At 42.6% G+C, this 13007-nt stretch overlaps 2 protein-coding genes across 11 annotated transcripts in view; both read left to right on the top strand.

Annotated features, from left to right (window-relative positions):
• ZNF326 (zinc finger protein 326) overlaps positions 1 to 13007 on the top strand; it is an 80427-nt gene that overhangs the window by 22059 nt on the left and 45361 nt on the right. The window lies entirely within an intron of this gene.
• The window catches only part of LRRC8D (leucine rich repeat containing 8 VRAC subunit D), a 62581-nt gene that overhangs the window by 32113 nt on the left and 17461 nt on the right, over positions 1 to 13007 (top strand). The window lies entirely within an intron of this gene.

The following is a 13007-nucleotide window of genomic DNA, read 5'->3' as shown; positions in this document are numbered from 1 at the left end:
TGTTATGCAGCATGAAATCTGATGCAATTCAACTGAATTTTGGGGCTGTAATCTTTTTGAGACAGGGTACTTTGATTACACAACATATGATGCAGGAAGGCCTTAATACAGAATAGGAAGTAGAATCTTTTGTGCAATATAAGTATAAAGTGCTAGCAGAGTCTAGGTGTTTGTCCAAAAGTCGCAATTTTTTTGTTTGATTAGCAAGGAACTCTGACCAAGACCCAGTGCTGAGTGCTATGCAAGGGGCTGAATGAGGAGCACAGAGCATACAGTGCAAGCATTGTGAAAGATGGTGGCATCTGATGCATGGTGTGATCAGACAGAGAGGACGGCCCTAATGAGTCAGGAGCAGGATTGTCATAATGGTCTGTCATTTAAAAAAAAAAAAAAAAAAAAAAGAAATTAACCCAAGGATAGTTCTGCTGCTCATATCAAAGCAAGCAGCACAACAAGCCATTAGCCCTATTTTGGGACAAGACTGCAAGTTCCCATCAAGCCTAAAGAAAGATGCTTGTCCGACTGCCTGTCTGACAGCTGTCATACTGGCCCTTCCCTTTCTCAGCTCCAAACCAAAAATAACAGCCTGCTTGTGTGTGGTGAACATAGATCCAACTCTGGTATTGGTGCGAAGTCCTTGTGGTCCAGAACCAGTTCACTGTGAACATGGATATGGCTGTGTCCACGTGCAAAAACCTGCAGCTTACAGCAGTAGCTCATAACCTTCTTCAAGTCACCATTTGGGGTCTGTTTTGCAAGGTGAGTTCTTGCTATGTGGGTGCCCCAAGCTTTGTGACGAGGCAGAGGATGGTCCTTCGCTTTGGCTTCCTTAGAGGAGAGGCATTCAGTGAATGCTGAAAGGAATGACTTGGTAAGGTTTGGTAACCCAAAGCTGGTTGCTGGTTTTACATCTAGGAGATAAGGTTTGTATTATTAGCCCTTGAGGAACTTGAAACAGATTAGAATTGCTGTTCTGCCTAAAGGGGAACAAAAACTGTGGCAGTGTTCTGGGCCTTGATAACACTTTTCTTTTTTTTACAAAAGATATGAGACATAATTTGGCATATAAAATTTCTTGGTCAAAAACAGGCTGTTGCAAAACTTTTATTATAAATGAAATGGATGGTTTTGTTCATGTTTTGGTCTGGCCATGACAAATCCTAAGCTTTCAACTGTCAGTTTATGGGAATGTAGTCATATGTATATTATTGCTGTACTCCCACATTCACAGGCAGCCATCCAAGTGTTCAGATGAGATAGCAGGAACATACAAATAAAGCAGCTGGCTAGTTGTCCTGATGTTCTTGACTAGATCCTTGTTAAGATGCTGCTAGTCAAACTAATGAATAGATCTGGCGTATCAAAGACTGTTTGCATTAAGCTATACGTGGCTGGGGTTACTATGGGCACTTTGGCCATTTTGTGTTTTTGCTTTTTGTCAAGTCAGTAACCTCAAACACAGAGTGAGCACTGAATTAACCCCTGCGTGTTCCCTGATAGTTGCAGGTTGCCTCTAGGCTGTCTTGTACGAGGTTGGGGGCTGTGTCCCGCCACCCCATCGCCTGGGGAGTGCCAGGTAAGTCTGTGCATGCCTGGGGGAGAGGAGCCCGTCCTGCCTGCCGCCCTGCAGCTCCTCTTCTGGGCCCTTACGAGACGAAAGCAGTGTTGGCTCCATTGCTCCTGCTTTGCATATATGAGTAGGTGATGCCCTGTCCTATGGCACATGCTTCTAGAAATACCGCTGGAAATGAAGCTATGGAGTAATTTGCCGTAGGACAAGTCCTGAGTCTTCACCTTGTTCTGCACAGGACAAGGACAGCGAGGGGCTGGCTCGCACCTCCCTTGCATTGTGCCTGGTGGAAGTCAGAGCCAGGGCTCTGAGATCAGCAGTGAGATACTTACATGAGCTCAGGCTTTTCATTTACCCTGCTTCTTGGAATCTCGGCATGGTGGGGGAAAGGGTAGAAGATGATTAAAAGGAAAGAACCCTTCTCCCGGGTCAGTACGATGCTAATGCTTCGTTGTGAGCTTGCTTTGCTGTGGACCTGAGCTTTACTCAGAGCCTCCTGGGCCTGCTGGAGGATGTGAAAATGATCTGGTTTGGCTGCGTGTGGAAACAGTGGCAACAAAACCCCGACTGATTTGTTTTCCTCCAACGACAGGGCAACTCTCCTTTTATTTCAGAAGCAGCTGGGGAGCGGCTGTTGTGCTGTTTCACTTGCCAAAAGTAGCTCAAGTGGCAAGCATGTGGGGTGAGGGGGAAGCACTGCCTGCACAAAAAGAAAAGCTTCCTCCATGGACTGGTTCACCTGTTTGGCCAGCCAGGCAGATTGCACATCAGTTGTAAAGCCCAGACAGTGAGATGGTGCATGACTGGATGTCTGTGAAGGTGGCTGCCAAAAAAGTTATTGCGAGTATGTGGTCAGGGCTGTAGTAATCGTGGCGAGGTGATAAGGTCTGGAAAGGGAGCAGCAGTTGCAGTGGGCGATCTTTTCCAGGAGGCATGGATTTTATGCTCTCACGTGTGCTGGGGAGAGCATGTGGCTGGATTTCCTGCTGGAGCTGGAGTGAGATCTGTCCATAGATGAGGTGGAATATAATTTCTCTTTTCTATAATCTTATTTTGGCTATTTGAGTTGAACTGCAGTACATACTCATGAATCTTCATTGTCTTTACCAAGACAGATGTGACTGGAAAAGGTAGGTTTCAAGAGCTGTTAAATTTTGTGCCTTTTTTTTTTTTTGAGATAGTATTCTCAAACCAATAGGAAGGAGTATATAGTAATGTTGTAACTGTGAATGGATTTATCTGGACATAATGTTTAGACTTTTCAAAGATATTTCATAAAATATTAAATTTGACTATGCTTTTTACCACAATCTTATTCCACTTTTTCTGGAAGCCTGATGGTTTTTGTTTTCTTGCTTTAAGTTTTACAGCCATGAGCATGCTTATCACCTAACAAATAATCACTTAGATTGTAAGCCTTCTGGGGCAAGGGTTGTCTGCCCACTCTCTGCAGGAGAGCCCATGGTGCAGAGGTTACAATTCCAGCTGGAACATTTGGGTCAAATCATAATATAAACTTAACAATAGTAAATATTTAAATTGGAGGTTGTGTGGGTATGTTGGTGCTGGTGAATAGCAGCAAGCAACACAACTGAGCCTTACTGAACCTTTGTGCAGAGCTGGAAGCTTGCTTGTTAGGGCAGGTATGCTGCAGTCTCAGGAAAGATGGCAAGTCATTTGGAGCACTTCATTCTGTTTTTAATGCAAGATTTTGAATGGGGTTTGGGGAAAATCCAGCATAAAAACAAAGGAGATGGTCTGGATCTGAGTAAAATTTCAAAACTCCAGCCTCCAAAAGATGTGTGGTAGCATAATCCCTTTTTTATGCTTAAGTACTGAGATTGAAGTACACACCCTGAACCAAACAATTATGGGACTAAATGGACTTAAGTAAATAGCTTACCTCTTACGGAAAGGAGCTTAAGTTTAGACGAGGAAAAAGAAATAGAGTAATCTTAAATCTCTTTGAGGATAAACACTTGAGCTGCAGACATTTTGTCCTGGCATGAAACCACTGAAGATTCAGCTATTGGAAGCCTGGCAGGAATGTGGTAACATTAGTAAGTCATCCTTCATCTCTTGTTCAGAGTTTCAGAGAAATCATCGTTGTTACCCATCTGACAGGACATCTGAAGCACGGAAGATCTCCTTGCTCGATAAGGAGCAGGTAGGGTTGGGAGCCGACTGTCAGTAGGTGTCTGCCTGGGGGACAGGACAGGGACACGGCGTGGCAGGAGGGGGATCAGGGGCTGCCTGGTAGTTACCCTGAGTGGTTTCTGTGATGTGGCTGTACAGCTTGAGTGAGGAAGTCACCCCTTCTCCCGGGGGAGAGAAGAAGCTGCATGATGTTTGCGTACGAGCTTAGTCTGAATTTTGGCCCTTCAGAAGTGTGCTTGCACATCCTGGTTCTCAGCTGCGCTGGCACACCTTCACTCTGCTCTTGCCACAGAACAGATCTTGGCAGAAATGAGGAACTTTGATATGCAAGTAGGAGGCTGGTGTTTACATGCAGCTTTTTGTGTCGCTGGGCGCTTCTCTGTGTGTGTTTTAATTTGCCTTTGTTTTAATTTTTTTTACTTAATTTGTGTGACCTCTCATACATCACTTTTAGCTAATGAAAGTGTCAGTGGGAGTACTTCAAATGCAGTATTTCATCTGTGGGCAAATCGTCTATGTGAAACTTCTGTTTAATGTGTAACCCAGTGAGAGTCACTGTGTTTGCTGTTCTGTCTGCAGAGATGAACCAGCGCAGGTAGGGAACAGTGGACCCTGTGCTTTAGCTAAAGGAACTTTGTCTGCTCTTGGCCCTCGATCTCCATGAAGGTGCTGTATAAATGTTCCAGAGCAAGGTTGCTGGCACATCCATTAGAAGTGAAAAAAAGGAAAGTATTCACTGAAGGTAACTGGCTTCAGTTACTCAGTAAATTTGCTTACTTCATTTCTAAACCATATTCCCATCAGAATGTAAACCTAGATTTTAAGTACCATGAGTCAGGGTGGAGGGGTAGCTCCCCTCTCAAGAGGGACTTTTAAAACCTACAGCAACGTGAACTGCAGTGATAAGTCTTGTTTTCTTTGGACACTCCTTCCTATTCTTGCTGTATGTTTAGGGTGTGTAGTTAAAGGTACTAATATCTCCTGTAGTAAGATTCATATCTTCACAGGCTGTGGCTTAAAATCACCAAATGAGCAACTCATTGCCAAGTTCAATTTCTTACAGCTTTTGAAGTTGCCCCACTTCCAAGTGAAATCCAGAACAAGATGAGACAGAGGCTGGCAGTGTGTGTGGCTGTAGATCAGAAAAGAATATTTTTTCAGAGCAATTGCATGAGTCGCTGTGTGCCGTTTCTACCCGAGATCAAGTAATTTTATATAACAATCTTTGTAGCCATGTGAGCTTACTTATGTTAAAGCAAATTTAAATAACATCTCAGGGTCTAAAACCAATATTGAACTGTTCTGCTTTTCAGATTTCTAAACTAAAAAGGAAATACAGCTTTTGCTATTTTTTTCCCTTTTTGTCCTCCAGTCTGTTTAATGACTTTTTAAATTGTATCTTTTTTTGTGTGTGTGTGATTAAAAGCAGGCTGTAGGGACTGGAATTGCCAGATGTGCTTTTATTTTGGTGCAGTTTGCTTTTGCATCTTGATAAATTCCCCAAGTGCTCTGGTCAGTAGAAGCACCAGATGTTTTCCGTGTGTTCCTGCACTTCTGATAGCAGTTGTGAAAACACTGGAGAAACATCACTGACTACAAGATAGGAGAACAGCAGATTTTGATATGGCAAAGGGATTAGATGTCTAACTCTCAAGTGCAAACAGCCGATATAGTTTATTGTGTGGTGTAAGTTTCAGTTATGTTGAATGCCTGTGTCAGCACAGGTTAAATCAGCTGCAGGAACTTTGTGTTGTGTCTGTCTTTGAGAAGAGCTTTGTTAGACTGTGGGTTTTGAGCAGGCAAGGCAGGCTGCCTTGTGAGGATTACTGGTTGGGATGTGCCTTAGGAATTATCTGCAGTGGGATCCAAAGTGTCTGCTCACTGCCTTTGCTTTACTCTGCTTAGGTAAAGGAGAAAACACCCTTGGGAATTTGATCACTGTGCCCCACTGTCGCTGTTTCCATCACTGGTGGTGTGTGTCCTTGGGTGGACCAGTGTGGTGTAATGACAGTGCTCCTAGCAGCGAGCTAGGGTTCGGAGTGCCATCATCTGCAAGGTCCATTTGTTACTCTGCTCTAAGATTTCTGTCTAGGCAGTTGTGCATTACAAGATTCATGTTCTTCCGGAGAGGAGAAATTGCCTATCAGCATCTGTGCACTCATGGGCTATTGCTTGGAGATGCGAGTAAGTTCGGTATTTAACCCTGCTGGGGTCCAGCCTCATTATTCATACGTCTTGGATTCCTGCCTGTCGCCTTGCTGGGTGGCTAGCCTCGGAACGGTAAGATCACACATGGTTATCTGACTTGAACCGTATCGAGCCTAGTTATCATAGCAAGCTCTTCAGCAGCCACAGAGACCTGTGCAGAGGGATGCTTGAGGACCGCTCTCCTGTCCACTCTTTTCCTTCTCCCATGTCCTCTCTCACTCCCTTTATGGTCTCTGATGCTACTGACTTGTGAGGAAGGAGCACAGCATTGCTGAACGTTCAGCTTGGGACCTCTCTGAGCTTTTCAAGGTCAAAAATTGACAAGTGGTATTCTGGAGGAGGCTGAGCCCCTGCACTACATCCTGAAACCTGGGGATAAATGTGAATAAAATCTTAAGCTTGTACTTTTGGTCAAAGCAGCACCTCTCGTAAGAGAATTGCTCTGGAATAGCACAGCAGGCAAGCGGGAAGTGGTTTGTTTTCTGTGCTCAGTGGAAATGGAGCTCGTGTGTGGCGAACACCGAGTTAATTGTGTTAATAGCCTCCGGGAGCCTTTTGGGAAGTAGTCAGAAATGCAACGTCGGACTTCTATCTTGAAAGTCATCCTTAAACAGACCTCTGGTGATTTACAGCAAGGGAAGAATGATGTATGATTTGAGAGTTTATTGTTAGGGAAATTATGGCTGCTAATACTGTTTTTTAAATACCACATTGATTACAAAACCATCTGTGTAGGAGTGATGTATAACACTAGACTTCCAAAGAGCTGATAAACAAGGAAGATTCAGTGTAAACACTTAAATAGCAGGATCCAAAAGTAGGTTAGATTGTTATACAACCTGAAAAAGACCGGTTTTGAAGGGCAGAATTTTTGAAGACTTAAGAAAAATAAATTAAAAAAAATTATAGAACATTTTTTGTAAATGAGTACTAATTTGACATCAGTTCTATAAAGCAAGAATCTTATTTTTGTCTCCAGCGTACTGGAGCCTAACACGTCTGTATGCAGTCTGAAAGGAATTAGGTTTTGATAGTTTTTCATTTACTGAATCACTGTCAGTCTGGTCAATATTGTTCATAAAGATGCTGACTCTTCACTTGGGGAATTTATTTGCAGTCTATATCAGAGAGATTTTACATTCCCTTTAAGGGAATGTCCAGAATTATAGTCGTGCAATTTGAGCAGTGGGATGGAGGAGTTAAAGAGATGGGTTAGCTGTGTGTGTTTTTGTCTTCTGTTTCTCAGTGAGTGCTAATTAGTCCTTCTCCTTAATCGCGTAAGTATCAAATAACAGCAATGTATTTTTCCATATGTGTGTCTGTGTACACACGAGTTCTATGTATACTTAAAGGGTATCGTGGAACTGTTGTTCTTTAGTTGGAATGTTTTTCTCTATAGGAAATCTACTTTCAGCTTTGTTCTTGTTGCTTTCCCCTTATTCAGTTATCACCAGTTTTGTACACAGAGCATCTTGTGGTACACCGTCTCTAAAATTCTACCTTTGAGTTGACATGCAGTTAATTTTAAGAAAGCCAAATAAATATCACATCCTGTAGAAATTTGCTTAGCCTAAAATATAAAATAGGTCAACACAGTAACAATATGCTCAGTCAAGGGGTAGCCAAACAAAAATAAATGAGCCCATGTCTTGCAAAGTGATCTACAACTGGCGGATTTGGTAGATATTGGATGTTTTAGGCAGTGGCTTTAAGAAGGTAGTAGTGAGTAGGAATTCCTGTCATTCTAATTTGCCGGGGGGGGGGAAAAAGGAGGATTTTTTTCCACAACAGGTTCTTTATGTGAAATCTGTCTGATCTTCCTGACACAAAAGCACTAACAGGGAAGTATCTGATACCACAAGCCACACTGTAGTCTTTGTGTTCTGATGTCATGTATATTTTGCAATACCTTCAGCTGCTAAAGGAGCAGCAAAAATTTCAAACAGTAGGTAAATACATCTTTAAGAATATGTATGTTGTATTTTATTGTGGAATGTTTATTGGATTTTTCAGGGAACAGAGGAACTCAATGCATAAATCCATGTTTACCTGAATTTGGGGTTTTGTTTTGCCAGGATGCTTACAAATGGAAGAGAAGCTGTAGCCGCAGTTATACTGGTTTTGTAAATTGAGTCCTGTCACGCAGAACAAAACACAATAATCCACTGTGGAATAAAGCAGCAGAGTTAACTTTTTTCTAAAACGATCTGCTGCTTCTCCACAGCTATCTGGAGGCGGTGCCTCAGCAGCATACAGGGAGCAGCAAACCAGGCTGCAAAGTTGTAATATTCCAGGTTACAGTGGCAGGTACAATCTCCGTCCATCGCTATTAGATCCCAAAGTCTTCTGGTGTCTTGGTTAAACCTCCTTCAGTTTGTTCTAAACTTCTTTTATCTCAGGAAATGAATAACCAATGCAGGTAATGCATGTGTCTGTGCGTTCAGGAAGCATGCGTTCATTTAGTTCCTTTTGTGAATGGTTATATGCATTATTTTACATGGGCTTTGGGGCTCCTTACGCTTCTTTCTGTGGGACAAAAAGAAAAAGAAAGGATGGTGTCATCTTCTTGGTTGTTGCAGATTGTCTGTGGATCCACTGATACTCACTGCACCCGGGCTGGGATGCCGTTCTTATCACATCCAGGGCCAATTGTCTTAATAGGATATTGCAGAAGTAGAAAAACAAAGGAAGTAGAAATGGCTAGTGGAAAGAGATAATAAAATATACAGAGGAAATAAATTTAAACCTATGGTGGCTTGATCAAAAGCAGGAAAGCAAAGCCTTTCAGTTATGGGAAAACTTTTCTTCTCCTTAATTTCCTGTGGGAAGGGAGCAAATGCATTTGGTCACGGCAGTATTTTTTTTCTTTACAACTAGAAATGTTGTGTGTGGGCTTTTTGTTGTTTTGTTTTTGTTTTTAGTTAATTCTTGACCAGTTGCAGTGACAAGGCTAACTCAAGAATCCCCTTGTTTCCTGAGACAAAGTGGGCTTGTTCAGAGTCTTGGGAACCTGAGGGTAAAACAAGAGGTTAATGTGCTGTGATTCTGGTTGTGTTTGTTTTAATTTTGAAGTTGCTTTGACTTTAAATATGATGTTAAAATAGGAGTGCCAGTGAATTACAGGGGCAGACAGATGAAGTTTTTTATCAGTAAGTACAGGAAGAAGTAGGATGTAAATAAACATTAGAGTGACATACCAATCTGCTGCTTCCTTTTCCTCTAATTTCTGTATTTAAGCTAGAATGGTTTCTTAGGAAATAAACCCAATGTACCCACTTGGTATTTCAGCATTTATAGACTGAAATTTCTTAGAGGAATTCAACAGGTTAATCACATTCTGAGCTCTACCATAGCTTTTCCTTAAGATTAATGAAAAAATTATAATTGGATAAGAAGTGTGATTTAATAAATCTGTTGTTACTGTTGCTGACTTGACATGGACCTGTGACTTAGAACAATTGTATTGTCATCATCAGTTCTCACTGCAGTTGTTTCTTTCTATAATGCATTTATATAACTGCAAAATAAACCTTGTGGGTTTGGTTCTAGAGCTCTGTAATGTTTTAGCAATGAAAAGGAAGATAGCACTTCTCTGCTTTCAGAATTTAAGCTTTTCCACCTTAGGAGGTAGCAAGAAGCAGTTGAGCTTGGAACAGTTACATGTGCTTACATCACAGCATTGTTGTCTCGAGAGAGAAACCACCCAATCGATAGCTGCAGGTAATGGATCTGGAGCTAGGAGAAGTTGATGTTATCCTAGAAAGTCATCCGACTTACGGGACGGGAGACAAAGGGTTTGAGGGGAAAGAGGATTATTTGATCCTCATGCTCTGTTGAGGCCCAAGGTCCACTTGGTGCCTTTTGAGCTGTAAGGGCTGAAATAAATGCATGTTTTTAACATGAAAAATCAGATATTTTGGCTTTTCAGCTTCATAGTACTTTATTCTTCAGTTTGCTGAGCTGCCGCCTTACAGTTCTTTGTGTTTTTTTTTCACTGGTGTTGTGAATGGAGCCCACACTGGCCTCAAAGGCAGAAGACACAGGACAGTGAGTCACGGCTCGTGCCTGCCAGATACAGGCTGAAATTTCCATCTGTTTTTTTCTTACTTAGCCGTCACTACGGCTTGTCATGAAAGCCCAACCCCAATGTGGCACCCTTGAAAGGAGGTGAAAATCAGCAATGAAAATACTTAATATCTAATCCAAGAAATATTCCAGACAGTGGACTTAGAAAGCAGGCTTAAAAAGTTTTAAATAGTTTAACTTTGGATAAAGTAGCCCCAAAGCATTATAACACTTTTGGATCTGTTGTTCTGAGTACCTCTTAATGTTTTGACCTCTCCTGGGCATGTGCAAGAATAAAACAAAAATTAACTTTTATGGTTAGTAATTTAGTAAAATCAAAGACCAATAAATGTAATGATGGATTTAAGGGGGAGAAATACCAATTTTATTTGCAGTTTGTCAGTCAGAGCATGTCTTTAGACTGTGTGTAGGTTTACAGTTAGCGTTTTGTTTTTTAAGGCTCAGAGCATTTATGTATCTCAAACATGTGAGGAGGGAAACCTGCTCCTGGAATTGATTTTGCTAACTAGAAGAAGGTCTGCCTCTCTTCTATGATGCACAAGGTTTTAGGCAGTAATACCACACAGTTTTTTTTTTAAAATGTGTTTTGTAACTGCTGATCTCTGCCAAAACGGCAGTTCCTTTGTGAGTACTGGTAACTTTAAGGAGAAGACATGTTCAGAGCATTGAATGTAAAGCTCCTGTTGTATCATGCTGACTACAGCCTGACGAAGAGGATTATACCAGCTCTGTCCCATTTCCTAACTGTTTTTTTTTAATTTTGTGTATGTGGAAAACAGAGGTCTGATAGAGGTGATTTTTAGTGTGTTTTTTTGTTGTTGTTATAATGGCTCTTCCTATGTCTCTAGCTAAAACCACTTTGTGCTTTCTCATTCTTTTCCATCGTTTCAGCTGCTTGGAGCAGACAGGTTTGCAGTGCTTGGGTTTCAGTGCTTTATCCAAGTGTTCTCGTGGCAAAAGCAAAGAAAAATCACCTTCATTTTGTGAAAGGAGTTCTTGCCAGTTGTCCCAAACTGCAGCGACATAACTTCTACCACAATTAGCTAGTGCAAAGTTTAGGAACAGACTAGCCCAAGAGGAAAGCAGCAGCTACGGATGTGTTACAGCAGTCACCACATGGCTCACTGCTCTCCGTCCTGCCACCTTTCCCTGCAGGTGGAATGGCTGTGTGTGCCAGGGCACGAGGCAGACATGACTTGTCCTCGCTCGGTGCTCAGCTCTGCCTGCTCTCCTGCTGAGCAATTGCATGAGCAGCTGAGTGGAGGGGAATTTCGTGTCGATGTCAAGGTGGGCGAGACCGTGGTGAAAACAGCCTAGAGAGCCCTGAGAGCTTGCAAGGAAAAAAAAATCAATGCAGGAAGAAGGTGCTGCCGTTTTGTGGCTCACCTCCTGGGCAGGTAGCAACTGTGCCTTAGGAGTTAGGAGGGTCCTTTGATCTCCGTCCGTTATGACTAATGCTATTCTTTCGCCCACAATTGTTATAGTTGTTAAATGTCAAAGGTAGCAGTTGCAGGCCAAGCAGTCACGCTGTGACTCAGCCTAGGTAAGCACCGGGAGACATGAATGAGAATGGGGAGTTGGCAGCGAAGTGGAGCAGGGCAAGGTGAGGCTCTGACAGCTGCGGGTGTCGCTGTGCCGCGCCCCTCGGCGCTGCTGCGGCAAGTGGGGAAGGTTTGGGGGCCATGCTGCGTGCAGGGAGGGCAGCGAGACCCCAGCAGCTTGTGTCGCTGGTGGGGGAAGAGTATTGCACGTTCCTTTTCCCACTGGAAAATAAGTAAAGAAAGATCTGGAAGTACCTTCTGCCCATTTCCTGAGAAACTGGAACTCTTACGTTTCACAACCGTGCGGAGATCACCAGTGAGCCAAGTGCTGCAGGGAGACAACAGCCTCTCCTCGGGGCTGCCCCTGCCAGGCCCCACGTCAGGCAGGTACACGGCTGGTAAGAGCTCGTGGGAGCCGAGCGGGGCTCTCCCTTTGGATCCCAGCACTGTGAGCTCTGTGCCGGGGTCTGTGGTCACGAGAAATGTGTGCTAGAATAATCAAACCGTCATGCTGTATATTCATTGCCTGTGGCACTGTCCTTTAGGGTTGGTAAGGTGCAGGTCTGTACCAATTGGTATGCTACAAGTTAAACGTAATAAATCTCAGGCATCTTTCTACCCCCTGCTGTGATCTTGTGTTCTGCTAAGCTGTTCTTCTGTCAACCAAAGGGATGCAGACTCCAAGTGATAACGTACAACCTGTCTCCTTCCCCACTCCATGTGTGCATACAAGCTGCCTGTTTTACTTCAGAAATGGCAAATTTGGGTCATGAGTTCAGCAGTTAAAATGATGATTTTACCACATCCTGCTTGCACAGGAAGCTTTAAAAAAAAAAAAGTGGAATCCTCTAGATTTTGTCGAAACAAAAAGCAAAGCTAGCTATTTAAAGCTGCAAAGAGGTTTAGATTCTCACCCAGTTCACCACTTCTGTCTCTCAGTGCACACATTCACATTAAAACATTAAAGTGAAAGCTTTATAGCCTGTTCCTGTGCCATCTTAGGCTAATCAGCTCACCATCACCAGGCTGTGATGATAATCTAAAAAATATTTTCCTTTTAAAGACATTATTTTTCTTCTTGGTTAACTCTTTTGTTGTGGGTTGTGGTGTTGTTGGTGTTGGTTTTTTTTTGTCTGAAGAAGGGTTACTTCATTGACTGGGGGGAAAAAGATTTTTCTAAAGTACTGATAAACAGGTCATAATGGTTTGTCACTGTAAATCATCCAAACACATTTAAAAAAATGAAAATAAAACGTGTGCCAAGTTTTCACATAGTAACTGCAAGACTTTCACTTGTGTGCTGGTACTTAAAGACAGGGAGACGATCCATCTGTTAATCAACGTGGATGCTGAATTGCAAGGAGTGGGAGATGCTGACTGTTACTGTGTTAGACAAAAAGAAATGAGAGACCTTGCTCACAATGTAATAAGAGACCTAAAATGCA

This window comes from Cygnus atratus, chromosome 8, assembly GCF_013377495.2.
Source record: "Cygnus atratus isolate AKBS03 ecotype Queensland, Australia chromosome 8, CAtr_DNAZoo_HiC_assembly, whole genome shotgun sequence".
In the NCBI taxonomy this organism is placed as follows: domain Eukaryota; kingdom Metazoa; phylum Chordata; class Aves; order Anseriformes; family Anatidae; genus Cygnus; species Cygnus atratus.
This window is presented reverse-complemented; position numbering and strand designations above follow the sequence as displayed.